Below are 15,866 nucleotides of genomic sequence, written 5' to 3' on the forward strand. Positions count from 1 at the left end.
CTCCATTCTTGTCACAATTTCTTCCTTTTCCGCTTGCATTTCTTCCATTCTGCGCCTTCTTTCTTCATCCCTCTTCTCCAGTTCCTCCAGCTTGAGCTTCATTATTTGATTCTCTTCTAACAATCGCTCATTGTTTCGCTGTGAACTGTTTCCACTTCGACGATCCTCACGAAAGTGTGTGGACCGGACGCCTGATCCCATTCCGAACACTACCCCGTGTTTTTGTTGTCCGAACACCTTCTCCGTCAATTCAAAATCCGATATTCCTGGTTCGTTACTAACAACCTCCTCCATCTCAACCTGCACAATTGAAATAAAATATCATTTCTATAATAAAAAACTAGGCATATTCAATTCACTTACAATTTTCTCTTGCACGTGTTCGTCCGGGACGGGTGTTGGGTTTTCTTTTGTCGGTTTTGGGGTACGGGTCCTCTTGAATACTTCAATTATAGACGGTGCCCATCCCATTTCAATCGCCTGATGAAATAAATGATTTATATAATTAATAACAATCTTTAGATTAAGTTATTACAAATAATGTACTTACCAACTCGTCTTCAATTTGTGCAAACGGTCTACTTCCCGTTCGATGCGGGATTTCAGCTTCTTCCTGTTAATAATATTGGTACGACTGTTTTTCTGTATTTGAAATAAAAAATGAAGTTAGATTTATTAATATCAACTTTTATTTAAATTGTGAAACCGTACCTTAAATGTTTCTGTAAAGAAATGGTTGCGACACACAAACTCCCAATCATCTCGATCGTAGTCTGGTGGAAGATTAACCAGTACCGCCGCCTCGTCTCCTTTGTGAACGCGGATATATGTCTTGTTCAAATCTGACCGACATCTATCCCATATCTGATTGGCGTGTCCCAATTCGGTCTTTCGAAAAGACTCAATATCACCATTAGTAGCTTCGAACGGATCCTGAAAAAAATAACATCCAAATGTTAAAAATAATTATTTCATGACGTAATGTATAATCAAGTAATAAGTATTACCTTGATAGCAGTCCACAGTGAATCCAATTAGTCTGCACTTAAAGCCTTCCACTTTAGAAGACGGTGTGAGACGGCTGCGGGGTCCCGGATAATCAACCCCACATGTCTAGACCACCGTGTTCTTCCCACGTCTGTACCGCCTGGCCTCCCATCCTTCTCTCTAAACGTAAGAGGAATCTTGTCCCCGCTACCCTCTTAGACATTGCAATATTCTTGTTCTTCCCCCGTCTTTTGCGGGCAGAAGATTCTTCAAAATTATCAAAATCATAATTAGATATGTCAATCAATTGAAACACTAACTAATTTGTAAACGAGTTACGTGTCGATGATGGGTCGGGAGTGGAACTGTGCTCCTCCTCGTCATCCTCCTCCTGGATAGGCTCCTCGAGACCCTCGTCTTCAACCTCATCGTCATCCACCATATCAGCAAACGTGCTCTCTATAAACTCTTGGAGCTCCGAAGCCTCAACATCCTCGTCTGTTGGGGGGGTAGTGGCTATCGGGACCACAACAATAAGTGGTTGGTCTCTAGAAGACGATCCTCGGAGCTTTAAGGACTCGGATTGGGCAAGTAGGTTTTGATAGCTTTTATCCAATTTCTTGGGTGTCTTCCTCATACTCTTCCAAGTTGTTTTAGGACCTTCAGACATTCTTAATGCACACCATTAATAAATATGAGTGAATAATTAAAATAAAGTAGTAATAAGAATGAATATAAAGTAAAAAACATAAATCTACCTAATTAATTAATCTGAACTATATGTTTATAAACCGCGGTTTTATTTTTGTCATAATCTTCCAACCGGGTCGGGCTGACATATCAGGGGCGTAGAATACTTGTTTCGCTTGACTCGCCAATATATACGGGTCTTGACTTTGGGTTTTCAAAATTCGGTATACATTTACACTTACGAAGCCATATTTATCCACTTACACTTGAATAAAACAACTCGTTTGTGAGAATAGTATTGTACTTCGATTATATCCGTTAAAACTCCGTAGTATGACATAGTTTCAGACCCGTTGTACACCACAACAACCACCCCACTATTTTGAGTGGTCAAACCTTCGTCGTGTTTTTCTGTACAGAATTTGTATCCGTTTACTTTACACCAAACATACATAGACGAGTACATACTTGGACCTTCTCCTAAGATCTTGAGGTCTCTTGATATAGCGTTAATTTATGCTAAATGGGCGACCTATATATGTATCCGAAATGAAGTTGTTAAAATGAATAAAAAGAGTTAGGATAATATGGTTTATAATTTATTCACTCGATGCTTGAAATATGCGGCAAACGTTTCTCCACTGGACTCGTTGTTATAATCTCTGCAAATAGATCGAATATTAAATAGCACACTTAGAAATTTGAAAACCTTCGGTTTTTACCCTTCCCCATACTTAGAAATTTTTTAGATTTTTTTAAGCAAGGGTCAAAACCGAAGGTTTATTTGAAAACCTTCGGTTTTTACCCTTCCCCATACTTAGAAATTTTTTAGATTTTTTTAAGCAGGGGTCAAAACCGAAGGTTTATTTGAAAACCTTCGGTTTTTACCCTTCCCCATACTTAGAAATTTTTTAGATTTTTTTAAACGAGGGTCAAAACCGAAGGTTATTTGAAAACCTTCAGTTTTTACCCTTCCCCATACTTAGAAATTTTTAGATTTTTTTAAGCAGGGGTCAAAACCGAAGGTTTATTTGAAAACCTTCGGTTTTTACCCTTCCCCATACTTAGAAATTTTTTAGATTTTTTAAACGAGGGTCAAAACCGAAGGTTTATTTGAAAACCTTCGGTTTTGACCCTTAGAAATTTTTTAGATTTTTTTAAACGAGGGTCAAAACCAAAGGTTTTCAAATAAACCTTCGGTTTTGGCCATGCTTTTTTTTTTAAAAGGTGAAAAATAAACATAAATAAAATTATTCATTAACAACATATTAAAACCAAACCAAACATAATAATAATAATTCATGAATATTAAAACAAAACACATAAAAATATTGTCATCGTTCGTACGGAAAAACTAATAAACACATAATAAATCTAGAAATTATTAGATGGGTTGGAGGAGGGGGTGGTTGATTCAGTCGACTCCTCAACAATACAAGTTCCTGTTCGAGATTCTCTAATCTCTGGGCCATTTCAGCCCTGTCCGCTTTAATTTCACTCAGCAACCGGCCTCTTTTCGCATCCCTCAATCGGATTTGCTCCATTTCCAGCGTCATCAGTCTCACTTCTTCCTCATGTGCCGCAATTTCTGCTTGTGCTAGCAAATTCTGGTAACACGGAGGCAGTTTCTCCGGTGTACACCGAAGACTATTCCATGAATCACCCATCCTAAATGCATTTTAGATATATGTATATATATATTAATCAAACAAAATAACGTAAACTAGCCTAAATCTAGATAATATATATATATATAAACTTAAGAAATCTAAATCTAATAATAAACAAAACCAAAAAAACCAAATGAAACAAACCTGAACGAGAGAAGAGAAGAACCGGCGTGGAGGAGGCGGCAGCGGCGCGGGAGAGAGAGAAAGGGGATGGTGGAATGAAAAAGAGAATGGTTGGAGTTTGTATTTATAGAGGTAGATGCCGAAGGTTTTCATATAACTTTCGGTTTTGATATTAGTCAAGACCGAAGGTTTATTAAAAACCCTTCGGAAATAACCATTACCAAACTTAGAATTATTTTTAATTGAGCCAAAACCGAAGGTTTTACAAAAACCTTCGGAAAAGAAAATTTCAAAAAAGGTAAAACCGAAGGTTCTTTAAATAACCTTCGCAATTAAAAATCCCTGGGATTTCAAAACCGAAGGTTTTTGTAAAAACCTTCGCAATTAACCCACATCCAACACTTAGAATTTTTTTTGGATTTTTGGGAAGGTAAAAACCGAAAGTTCTACAAAGAACTTTCGGTAATAATTAGTAAAACCGAAGATTTTACACCCGTCTCGGAATCTATTTTTAATACCTATTAAACCAAATAATTAATTCCTCATTTATTATTTAAAAACTTTTCGTATTTCTAGCTTTTCATATTCTTAGCTTTTCATAGTCTTAGACTTTTCATTTTCCCATTTCATGTATATATATATGTCTATTGTTTATCAATAATATACACAATATCAATTCTAATCTTCTCTCTATCTTATCTTCTTACTATCTTTCTTCTTGGTATCAGAGCTTCTGATTAATTTCTTTTTCGATCCTAAGTAATGGCTGAGAGTAAAAATATTCCTCTATTAGCTTCTTCTTTCCTCCAGCCTATTTCTGTGAAACTGAATCAACAAAATTTCGTACTCTGGCGATCTCAAGTTATTCCCGTTTTAAAGGGGAATCGTCTTTTTTCTTATGTCAACGGAACTCTTCTTGCCCCGAGCCCAACTCTTGCTCCGGCAGAAGAAACTTCAGAAGCACTCATGATCGTCAATCCTGCTTTCGAATCATGGGAAGAACAAGATCAACGTATCATAAGTTGGCTTCTCTCCACCCTCACCGAACCTATATTGGCTCAAGTTGTTGGTGATGCTTGTGAAACGTCATTTCGACTATGGACGGCCTTGGAGAAAATGTTTGCAACTCAATCTAAGGCACGGTTAGTTCAGTTACGACTTCTTATTCAAACTCAAAAGAAAGGAACAAAAAGTATGACTGATTATCTGCAATCTGTAAAATCTATTGCCGATTCACTTGCCTCTATCGGCGAAAAAGTCTCTGATTTGGATCTCCTTACCTACGTTCTTAGTGGCCTCGGCCCTGAATATGATTCCCTTGTTGTTGCTGTAACAACACGAGTTGAACCAGTGAGCATTGAAGATCTCACGGGGCTTCTTCTAAATCAAGAACAACGTCTCGAACTCTCTCATTCTAACGTCTCAAATAGATCAGCGAATGTTGTTATTAAAGAAAACAGTCGCGGATGGAACTCGAAAGGGCAATCACGAGGCTTTTCATCTTCTTTCAGAAACCATCAATATTCCTCTTCTAATGGACATGGTGGATCTAACGAACAAAGCATTCTTGGGTCTGGCGTTGATAGGTCAAGCATGATTGGGCTGAAAAATAATAGGTCCAACAATGGTTATAATGGGCCTAGCAAACAGTCCTATAATGGACACAATAATTTTTCTGGGAATCGTCAAAATTTTGAAAATCGTAACGCAGGAAATAATAGACCAAAATGCAATACATGTGATAAAACTGGTCACACTTCCAACAATTGTCGTGCTCATATACAATGTCAATTATGTAACATTTTTGGGCATTCAGTCACCAATTGTCGTCGTCGATTTGATCAGAATTTTATGCCTAGTAATCCTCATACAGCAATGATGGCATCAACAACGGTTATCTCCGACCCCGCTTGGTACGCCGATTCGGGTGCATCAGATCATATTACTTCTGATCTGGAAAACCTTCATACTCATTCTCCTTATCAAGGTAATGAAAAAATAATTGTTGGTAATGGTGAGTCTTTGTCAATTTCTAATATTGGCAACTCCAAGATTAATTCTGTGCCAAAACCACTACATTTACGAAATATTTTGCATGTACCTCACATATCGAAAAATCTTTTGAGCATTGCTCGTTTTACTGCCGATAATAACGTCTTCTTTGAATTTCATCCATCATATTGTTCGGTAAAGGACCGCAATACGAAGATAGAGGTACTTCGGGGCAAACTTAAAGACGGGCTATATTATCTTTCTCCGGCACCTACAAATAAACAAGCTCTTATTGGCACCCGATCATCAGCAACAACATGGCATCATCGTTTGGGGCATCCATCAGCTTCAACCACATCATTTCTTATTTCACGTTTCATGTTACCAATAATTGGAAATAAAAATGTTCCATTTTGTGAAGCTTGTCAGTTAGGGAAAGCACATAAATTGCCTTTCAATGTCTCATCGTCACGAACTAATGCTCCACTTGATTTAATTTATTCTGATGTATGGGGTCCATCTCCGGTTTTTTCAAACTCAGGTTGCCGCTACTTTGTTCATTTTGTTGATGACTTTAGCCGCTTCACATGGGTTTATCCCATCCAAAAGAAATCCGATGTTTTAATTACATTTACGAAATTCAAAGCTTTGGTAGAAAATCAGTTCAACAAGAAGATCAAAATACTTCAAACTGACGGGGGTGGTGAATACCGTAATTTTGGATCCTTAACTGAACTCAATGGAATTCAACATCGTCTTTCTTGTCCATACACAAGCGAACAGAATGGTGTTGCTGAACGGAAAATCCGTCATCTAACTGAGATATATCAAGTATTAATAGCTCAATCATCCATGCCATATGAATATTGGGATGATGCTTGTCTCACTGCTGCTTTTCTCATCAACCGACTTCCTACACCCGTCTTGAGGAATAAGTCTCCATATGAATGTTTGTATAAACGAACACCTGATTATGCATTTATGAAGGTTTTCGGATGTGCATGTTATCCTCTAATGAGACCATACAATCAACACAAAATGGACTTTAAATCCATTCGGTGCACGTTTATTGGCTACAGTCCCGATCATAAAGGATATCGATGTCTACATATTCCTACTGGCCGTATCTACATTTCACGGCATGTTACTTTTGATGAGCAAACATTCCCTTTTTCAACTCTATCAAACCAAACCAATCCTCCATCTGAACCACCATCACCAATATCATTCATAAATATACCTATCCCCACATCTCAAACAACCATCCCATCATCTCCATTACCTACTTCTACTTCTCCCCAAATCACCCTATCTAATTCACCAATTAATGAAACACCATCATCATCTCATTCCTCTTCATATGAACCCTCAACCTCATCTAATTCCTCATCATATGAACCCCCACCATCACCAACCACCAATAATCTACCTTCACTAGACAACTCACCTAACTCACCCATTCATACACGTGGGCTCTCCACCGCCATTCATGCTCCGGAATGCTCTTCTCATCATATGATCACACGTGCTAAAACTCGTGCTCTTCATAATGCAAATCTTGCCACAATCTCCATCTCTCCACCAACATGTTTTTCCGCTGCCAACAAAGATCCCCAATGGCGTTCTGCTATGGCAAATGAGTTTAATGCCCTCATTCAAAACAAGACGTGGACTCTTGTTCCTCAATCCTCTCAGAATATTGTGGGGTGCAAATGGATTTTTAAAGTCAAACAAAAAGCTGATGGTTCCATTGAACGACACAAAGCTCGGTTAGTTGCAAAAGGTTTTCATCAACAAGAAGGCATTGATTATCTAGAGACTTTTAGCCCGGTTGTAAAACATACTACTATCCGGACTATCTTATCTCTTGCTGTCACTCAACAATGGCCAATTCATCAACTTGATGTCAGTAATGCCTTTTTACACGGAACTCTCAAGGAAGAAGTGTTTATGTCTCAACCGCCTGGTTTTATTCATCCTGATTATCCTAACCATGTGTGCAAACTTCACAAAGCCCTCTATGGTCTCAAACAAGCCCCTCGTGAATGGCATACTACTCTGAAAACTGCTCTTCTTTCCCTTGGTTTTCATGAATCCAAAAACGATACATCTTTATTCATTCATCACTCTCCCAATACTACATCATTTTTTCTTGTTTACGTGGATGATATCATCTTTACTAGCAACTCCTCTTCTCACATCTCCTCCATTATCTCTCAACTCAACAATCTTTTTCCCATCAAAGATTTGGGACCACTACACTACTTTCTTGGTTTTGAAGTTCATCGTTCTACCTCTGGTATTTTTCTATCTCAATCCAAATATATTAAAGACATTCTCCTTCGAGCCAATATGAGTGACTCAAAACCTCTTCATACCCCAATATCTTCTGGATCATCCTTATCTCGACATGATGGTGACATTCTCCCTGATCCATTTCTCTATCGCAGTACTGTTGGAGCTTTACAATATTTAACTAATACTCGACCAGATATTTCATTTGCTGTTAATCGTGCTTGTCAATTTATGCAGTCACCTACTACCACTCATTGGACTGCTGTAAAAAGAATTCTTCGTTATCTTCGTAACACGTCTCATCATGGACTTCTTATTCGTCCATCATCATCAATTGAACTTTCTGCCTTTTCTGACTCTGATTGGGCTGGTTGTCCTGACGACCGGCGTTCTACAACAGGTTATTGCATATTTTTGGGTGATAATATTATCTCGTGGAATTCCAAGAAACAACAGGTTGTTGCTCGATCTAGCACAGAATCTGAATACCGAGCTCTAGCCCATGCCACTGCTGAACTCATTTGGCTTCAATCTCTACTACAAGAACTTCGTGTCTCTCTCATTCAACCTCCCACTCTCTGGTGTGATAATATTGGTGCTGCCTTTCTCACCGCCAATCCTGTCTTCCATGCTCGTACAAAACATATAGAGATTGATTTTCACTTTGTCCGTGAACGTGTTGCCCAAAAATCTCTCACCATCCGGTACATACCTACTGATAATCAAATTGCAGATATACTCACCAAAGGACTTGCGACAAACCGTTTTGCTCTATTACGTGACAAACTCACGGTGTGTGCCACTCCGTTTCGTTTGCGGGAGGATATTAAACCAAATAATTAATTCCTCATTTATTATTTAAAAACTTTTCGTATTTCTAGCTTTTCATATTCTTAGCTTTTCATAGTCTTAGACTTTTCATTTTCCCATTTCATGTATATATATATGTCTATTGTTTATCAATAATATACACAATATCAATTCTAATCTTCTCTCTATCTTATCTTCTTACTATCTTTCTTCTGTATGAATTATTGATATATAATTAATTTTATTTTAACTTTATTAAATAAATGAGAAAAGATAGCTGTTAAATATATAAAATTGATAAATATATAAATATATTAATAAGGTTAAAAAGTTAGTCTAAGAAATGAATATCTATTCAATTTAAAAATTAATTTTTTAGTTGGAAATAATTATTACTTAATATGTAATATTTACTGCATTTCTTTGTTTGAGAATGTGTCTGTGAGCTAGAAATGATCTAAGCTAGTAGCTAGCTGCATTAGGAGAGAACCAAATGTAATTTTACATAATTTCATTCGCAACAAAAAGGCCAATATTGAGAAAATTTACAAATTAAAAATTCATTATTTCCTTTTATATATATATAATAATAATAATAATATGTTTAACTTTATATTGTTGTATGGTAGTGCAATGAGAGTGAAATCCGACCATGAGTTAAGAATTATGTCTACAAGTAAGGATGTTAATTATAATCTGTCTTGCATATTTGTTCGAATTAGGATTGTTGTATGGCATTTTTTTCCGTTTTGACGGGAAATTGACATGAAAATATTGTAGATGATATTTGTGTCCACCGACTTGATTTCATTCTAATTCCGTTCCGAACACTAATAAACACAATTAAATATTTGACATTATCACTATATTTATTTATTCTTCCTATTTTAAAAAAGATTAAATTTATTTTTTATAATAATATGAATTTTCAATATTATATATATATATATATAAATATATATATATATATAAATATATATATATATAAATATATATATATATATATATAAACATCATTTTAAATAATTTTATCATAATTTTTTATTTATTTATAGATAATATGATAAAAACGATGTCCAACATGAATTCTTTGTTTACGAACGAGACGGGAATGGTAGTTCAAAGATTCTTACAAGTAGAAAATGGTGAGGATAATAATGCATTTCACGCCTCGATCGACTTCATTGTCATCTCTAGATCTCTAGATATAAGTTATACCAAAACTATTTTTTTAAAATATTTTCTCCTATCTAATAAGAAAGAAAGAACTATTTAAAGAATTAATAAATGCACAATTATGAAACTATTATCTTCTAATATTATTAGTATGTCAAAATTTTATTAACTAATCTTTCTCCTTAAATATATGTATTTCATTTTCAACTATTTCTATTTATCTAGAATTTGTAATGTTATTCAGGATTTGGTTGATATCAAAGTTGGGATATAATTACTGAGATAAGAGTGCAGGAATTACATAATTTTCAGCTAGAGATATATTTCTAACTCTTTAAACTTTTTTCTTAATGATGCTTTGTTCTCTTGATTTTTAAATTAATTTTTTTACAAAATTAATTTGAAGATTTATCTTTCATCACTAAGTCTATTACTTGAAAAGAAAAATATGGGATTACTTTTATGTTTTAATCCAATAATTAATGATCACTTGCAAATTGATAAAATATAAATAAATAAATTTAATAAAAATAATAATAATATGTATTTAATATTTAAAATTCTTAATAAATTATGAATAATATATTAAAATAAAAAATAAAACGCTCTCATTCCACATTTTATTTATTTCGATAAAATAACTTATCTTCTCAATTATCTCATCACATATATTTTCCGAATGAATCTCTCATCTCGTGACCTTACACTTTCCCTTTCGTCAATCAAATATTTTGTTCATATTTTTTAATACATAACATCGTGACCTTACACTTTGGTCAATCAAATATATATTATTCATATTTTTTAACCACTTTCAATTGATACCGACATAAAGTCAATCAAATATTTGATTCATATTTCTAACCACTTTCAATTGATATCGACCTATTATTTCTCGGTAAACCACATCCCAATTACACTTGGTTAAAGGGTTGTACTTGTTTTGTTAGGTTGCAAGTTCGAAACATACATATAACATTTTTAATTTTATTTTTACTTGTTTTAAGTTTTTGGGTGAGTCAACCCGCAATTCGGTCCAAGTATCTATTTACTCTCATATATATATCCAAATTAACCACACTCTCGACCCGACAATCCGGACACTTTAAAAATTAAGCATCATTATATATATATATATATATATATATATATATATATATATATATATATATATATATATATATAGATTAGCTAGTTAAAAAGTTGAACTTATATTGTTAATGTTCCGCGTTCATCTAATTTGATGTTGAATTTAAAAATATGTTATTAGTTTAGTTGGTTAAAGAGTTATACTTGTTTTGTTAGATTGTAAGTTCAAAACATACATATATAATTTTTAATTTTAGTTTTAACCGTTTTAAGTTTATGCGCGAGTCAACCCACAATCCGACTAAAGTATCAATTTACTCTCATTTATATATCCAAATTACCCAAAACTCTTAACCTGATAATTCAGACACTTTAAAAATTAAGCATCATTATATATTAGTTAATTAAAAAGTTGAACTTATATGGTTAAAATGTTCCGCGTTCATCTAATTTGGTGTTGAATTTAAAATACAAATTGTTATTAGTTTAGTTCGTTAAATGGTTGTACTTGTTTTGTTAGATTACAATTTCGAAACATATTTATAGCATTTTTAATTTTAATTTTATTTTTAACCGTTTTATATTTATGAACGGGTCAACCCACAATCAGACCCAAATATCCATTACTCTCACATATATATCCAAATTAACCACAACTCTCGATCCGACAATTCAGACATTTTAAAATTAAACATCATTATATATATATATATATATATTAGTTAGTTAAAAAGTTGAACTTATATTGTTAAAATATCCCTGGTTCATTTAATTTGGTGGTTAAATTTAAAAAACAAAGTGTTATTAGTCTAGTTGGTTAAATGATTATTTTTGTTTTGTTAGGTTGTAAGTTCAAAACATACCTATAGAATTTTTAATTTTATTTTTAACCGTTTTAAGTTTATGGGCGGGTCAAATCACAATCCGACCCAAATATTTAATTACTTTCATATATATTCAAATTAATCACAACTTTCGACAATCCATACTTTAAAAATTAAGTATCATTATTTATATATATATATATATATATATATATATATATATATATATATATATATATATATATATATATATATTAATTTACTAATTCAATAACAACAATGTTTCCCAAAATAATTGGGAGTAATGATATAATTAGGTGCAGTAGCAACAAATTTAATATCAAATTAATTTGAATTATATCTAAATTTTAAGAACTATTTAAAATAAATTGTAGTGTTAATCACTGTGAGGTAGTTAAAATGAAAAAAAAAGGAGAAAAAAAAATTATTTTACGCGAATAAAAAATTTTGGATTCTATTTTTTATCAAGGAGTGAGAATTATGATTGTGAATAGTCATATTAATTTTATAAATAAATAATAATATGGGTTTTGTTTTTTATATTTTAAAAGGATTGTTTATAAAAACTAATTATGTGACAACATATTTATCCAGCATTGAGTTTTTTTTTTTTGTGTGTGTTTAATTAGTTCTTATTGATTGAAATAGTAAACTCGTTTTTGTACAATTTTGTATAGGTTCAAATGGTATTACACATATGGCTAAATTTTAATTTGACCGGGCATTCCAATAACTATTATTATTAATTAATAAATTTCTTAATAAGACAATTTACTAATTTCTGTAATTTATAATTATACATTCAAATTATAAATCCTAGTCTAAAATTATTTTATTTTTATAGAAATAAAACTCAACATAATACCAAAAGTAAATATAATAGATTTAATATTTCTTCTTATTAATTAAACAAAAATAACTTTTATGTTTAAAAACCTATGCATTGAATTGGCTACCAAAACTGCTAAATACCATAAATATATAATTATAAGAATTATTAATTACAAGAATTAAATATATTCCTTCAATGTATTTATGTTTGACCAAATCAATTTTTTTTATTAAATGATCATTTATCTTTAAAAATAATAAATTCAAATCTCCAATTGCTTTTTATACATTAAATATTTACTAAATTTTATACATTTGAAATAATAGAAACTAAAATTATAAATTCATTGGACAATTGCTTTTTTAAAATATTTGGTTTTTCATTTATTAACTGAATTTTTGTAGTATTAAAAATAAGGTATATATATATATATATTAGTTTTTCTATATTTGTAATTATGTTCTGCATATATATTATATATATAATATATATGAGAAAGTTTTATTAATTAAATTACCATAATATTGTATTAAACGTGATGTTTTTAATAAAAATAATTTATATATTTGAAATAATTCAATAATATTCAATAAATATTTTAATTCAGGTTGTGACATAGTCAATAATGTTTGTGTAAATCATTTGACTGTTTATATTCTAAAAAATGAAAGGACGGTTTCACCTAAGGACTAAAACTAATATTTTATAGTTACCATCCAAATTAAATCTAAATCAAGTATTTTTTAGCATTTTTTTTACAATTTTATTTGACTATTCTATTACAAGCATTTATATAATATTATCATTTGAAATTATAAATACTAAAATTTTACATATTTAATTTATAAATTTTAAAATAATTATTTTGAATAAATAAATTTAAGATAATTAAATTAAGGCCAAAAACATGATTAAATAATTGATTAAAATAATTATTATGATAATTAAATCTCAATTAATTAAAATAAAAGCCTAGAAAAATAAAATAAAATAATTTAAAATAAATATTTTATTCATTTTATAACAAATTAGTTTTAAAATTTAAAAAAACTAAAATAAATAATTTGAGATAAATGTTGTATCCACTTTTATCTCAAATTATTATTTATAAACCCCCAAAATATGCAATAAAATAAAATAAAATAAGGAAAAAAACCAATATGTCTATTTAAAATAATTGGTGTATTTTGTAGATTGAAAATGGAGTAAATGAAAATTGAAATAAATCAATTTCAAGCAAGTCCTAAGGCTGAAAAATGAATGTGATTTATAGCTGATAGTAAAAGAAACTAGTGCAACAGACTCCACAGTCATCGGATGAGCGCTGAAATCTCACCAAACGCCCATCAGCTAGCCACGTCACCCGCTACAACAGAAGAAAGACGAGTCCGCGAAACAGAGAATCGACTAACACGTGCCTCAACGTTGTTAGCCCGAGCACGAACATAATGTTCAAACGCAATAGACTATTGACGGAACGCTGCGTCCAGACGCTAATTTACATTTTTGACCTAAAACGACGACGTTTCAGGCCTATACTGTCTTTTTCCTCGCGACGAACAAGAATGGAGATCAGTCGAAACTTTTAATTTTTCAAAACTGGAATTCGACCGATACTCAACCAAATGCAGTGATTTAAAGGTTGAAATGATCACCCTAACATGGTGATCATTTAACATACAAGTATAGAGGCAATGCTGCCCTAATCCGATAAGATTAAGCTATTGGTAAACTCCTTAGATTATATTAAACTCTAAATATTGAAATCTTTATTTTGTCTTAAAAATTGTTCAAATCAAATATGACATCATCCTGATCGAATGATGCATTGGGATGATCTTATAAATGATCCTTGAGGTCAGACAAAGTTCCCCGACCCTTCAGATTGAAGAATGGAGGCTCTAATTGAAATCACCAAACCTGTAGTTGGTGTTCATTGCATCCGACCGAGGATTTTCCTCATCCGACCGAGAAATCAACGCGTGCGACCTAGAACTCCCTTACACCAGACCGAGGAATTCTAGCCTCGACCAAGGATCCTAGTATCGACCGAGGATCCCTCTAACCCGACCGAGAGTCTAATGCATGCAACTGAAGGATGACACCCTCGACCGAGAGGATCGATCCTAGGGCATGTTTGTTTGAAATTTTAATTTAAAAAAATGTTTTTTTAACTTAGAAGCATCAAACCCGTTTCTAAAATGTGAAAAAAAACTATTTCAAAATATTTTTTGAATATTTTCAAAAATAAAATATTTTGATAAGGGCCTGTTTGGATTTATTTTTTAAATTATAATGTCTTAAACTAATATTTTCAGGTATTTTCCTCGATAATCATGGATATCAATAGCATGTACTAGCATTTTAATATTATTCTATAATTTTAAATGCAAGAAAATCTTCTGCATGTTTAGGAGTTGAAGAATAATTGGCTAAATAAAACATAATATAAAAAATTATAAACTAAGATTTTATAAAGTAAAGACCGTTCTTTAACAGGTACAGAGGATATTGTGCGAAATTTCTTTCCTGAGTATCACCAAACATCAAACTCAAAAATATGGTCAAACATACGTTTATATACGTATAAAAAATGTTTTATTGATTTTAAATTAAAAATCAATTAACTACTCTTTCATTAAAGAAATAATCTTTTATATTAATTATTAATTTAATATTCATATTTTTTATAATTAAATTGTGATTTGATTATTTTAAATTCAAAAGAATATTTAAAAATGATCATAAAATTTAATTATTATTATAATTAAGTTTAGAATGTCAAAATACAATTTTTGTAAATCTTTTAAGTAACATTTTATAAAAAAATTAACACGCAAATTGTGGTTGAAATTTTCTCGAATCTCAAATTTTTCGGTGACAAAAAATTTTCAGGATTATTAATACTAAAATGAAATGTGATATTATTTTTAATAAATTAAAAAAAAAAAATTGCCCAATATTCATATAATTAATATATTTTGTGATGTAAAGCTATTGATCCTCGTTACCAAATTCCTCCTATGCCCTTCACAAGGATATATTACATTTTTACCCTGTGAGAGGTAATTTGGTAACAGGAATTTCAGCTGATTTACAACGTTATAATATTTATAACGGTCTAAAATATTTAGAACGGTAATATTTACAACGGTCTAATTAGAACCGTAATATTTACAACGGTCTAAAATATTTATATGGTCTATATTAATTTCTGTAAATGGATAAAAAATATTTAGTCATAAAGGAATATTTTTTCCAAAATAAATATAACCAATTAATTGTGTACTTAATTATCTATATAAAAGAGGCCAAAGTAAGATAAAACAATATACAAAATCAAATCTTAAAGCTCTT

Source organism: Impatiens glandulifera, chromosome 1, assembly GCF_907164915.1.
Source record: "Impatiens glandulifera chromosome 1, dImpGla2.1, whole genome shotgun sequence".
Lineage (NCBI taxonomy): Eukaryota > Viridiplantae > Streptophyta > Magnoliopsida > Ericales > Balsaminaceae > Impatiens > Impatiens glandulifera.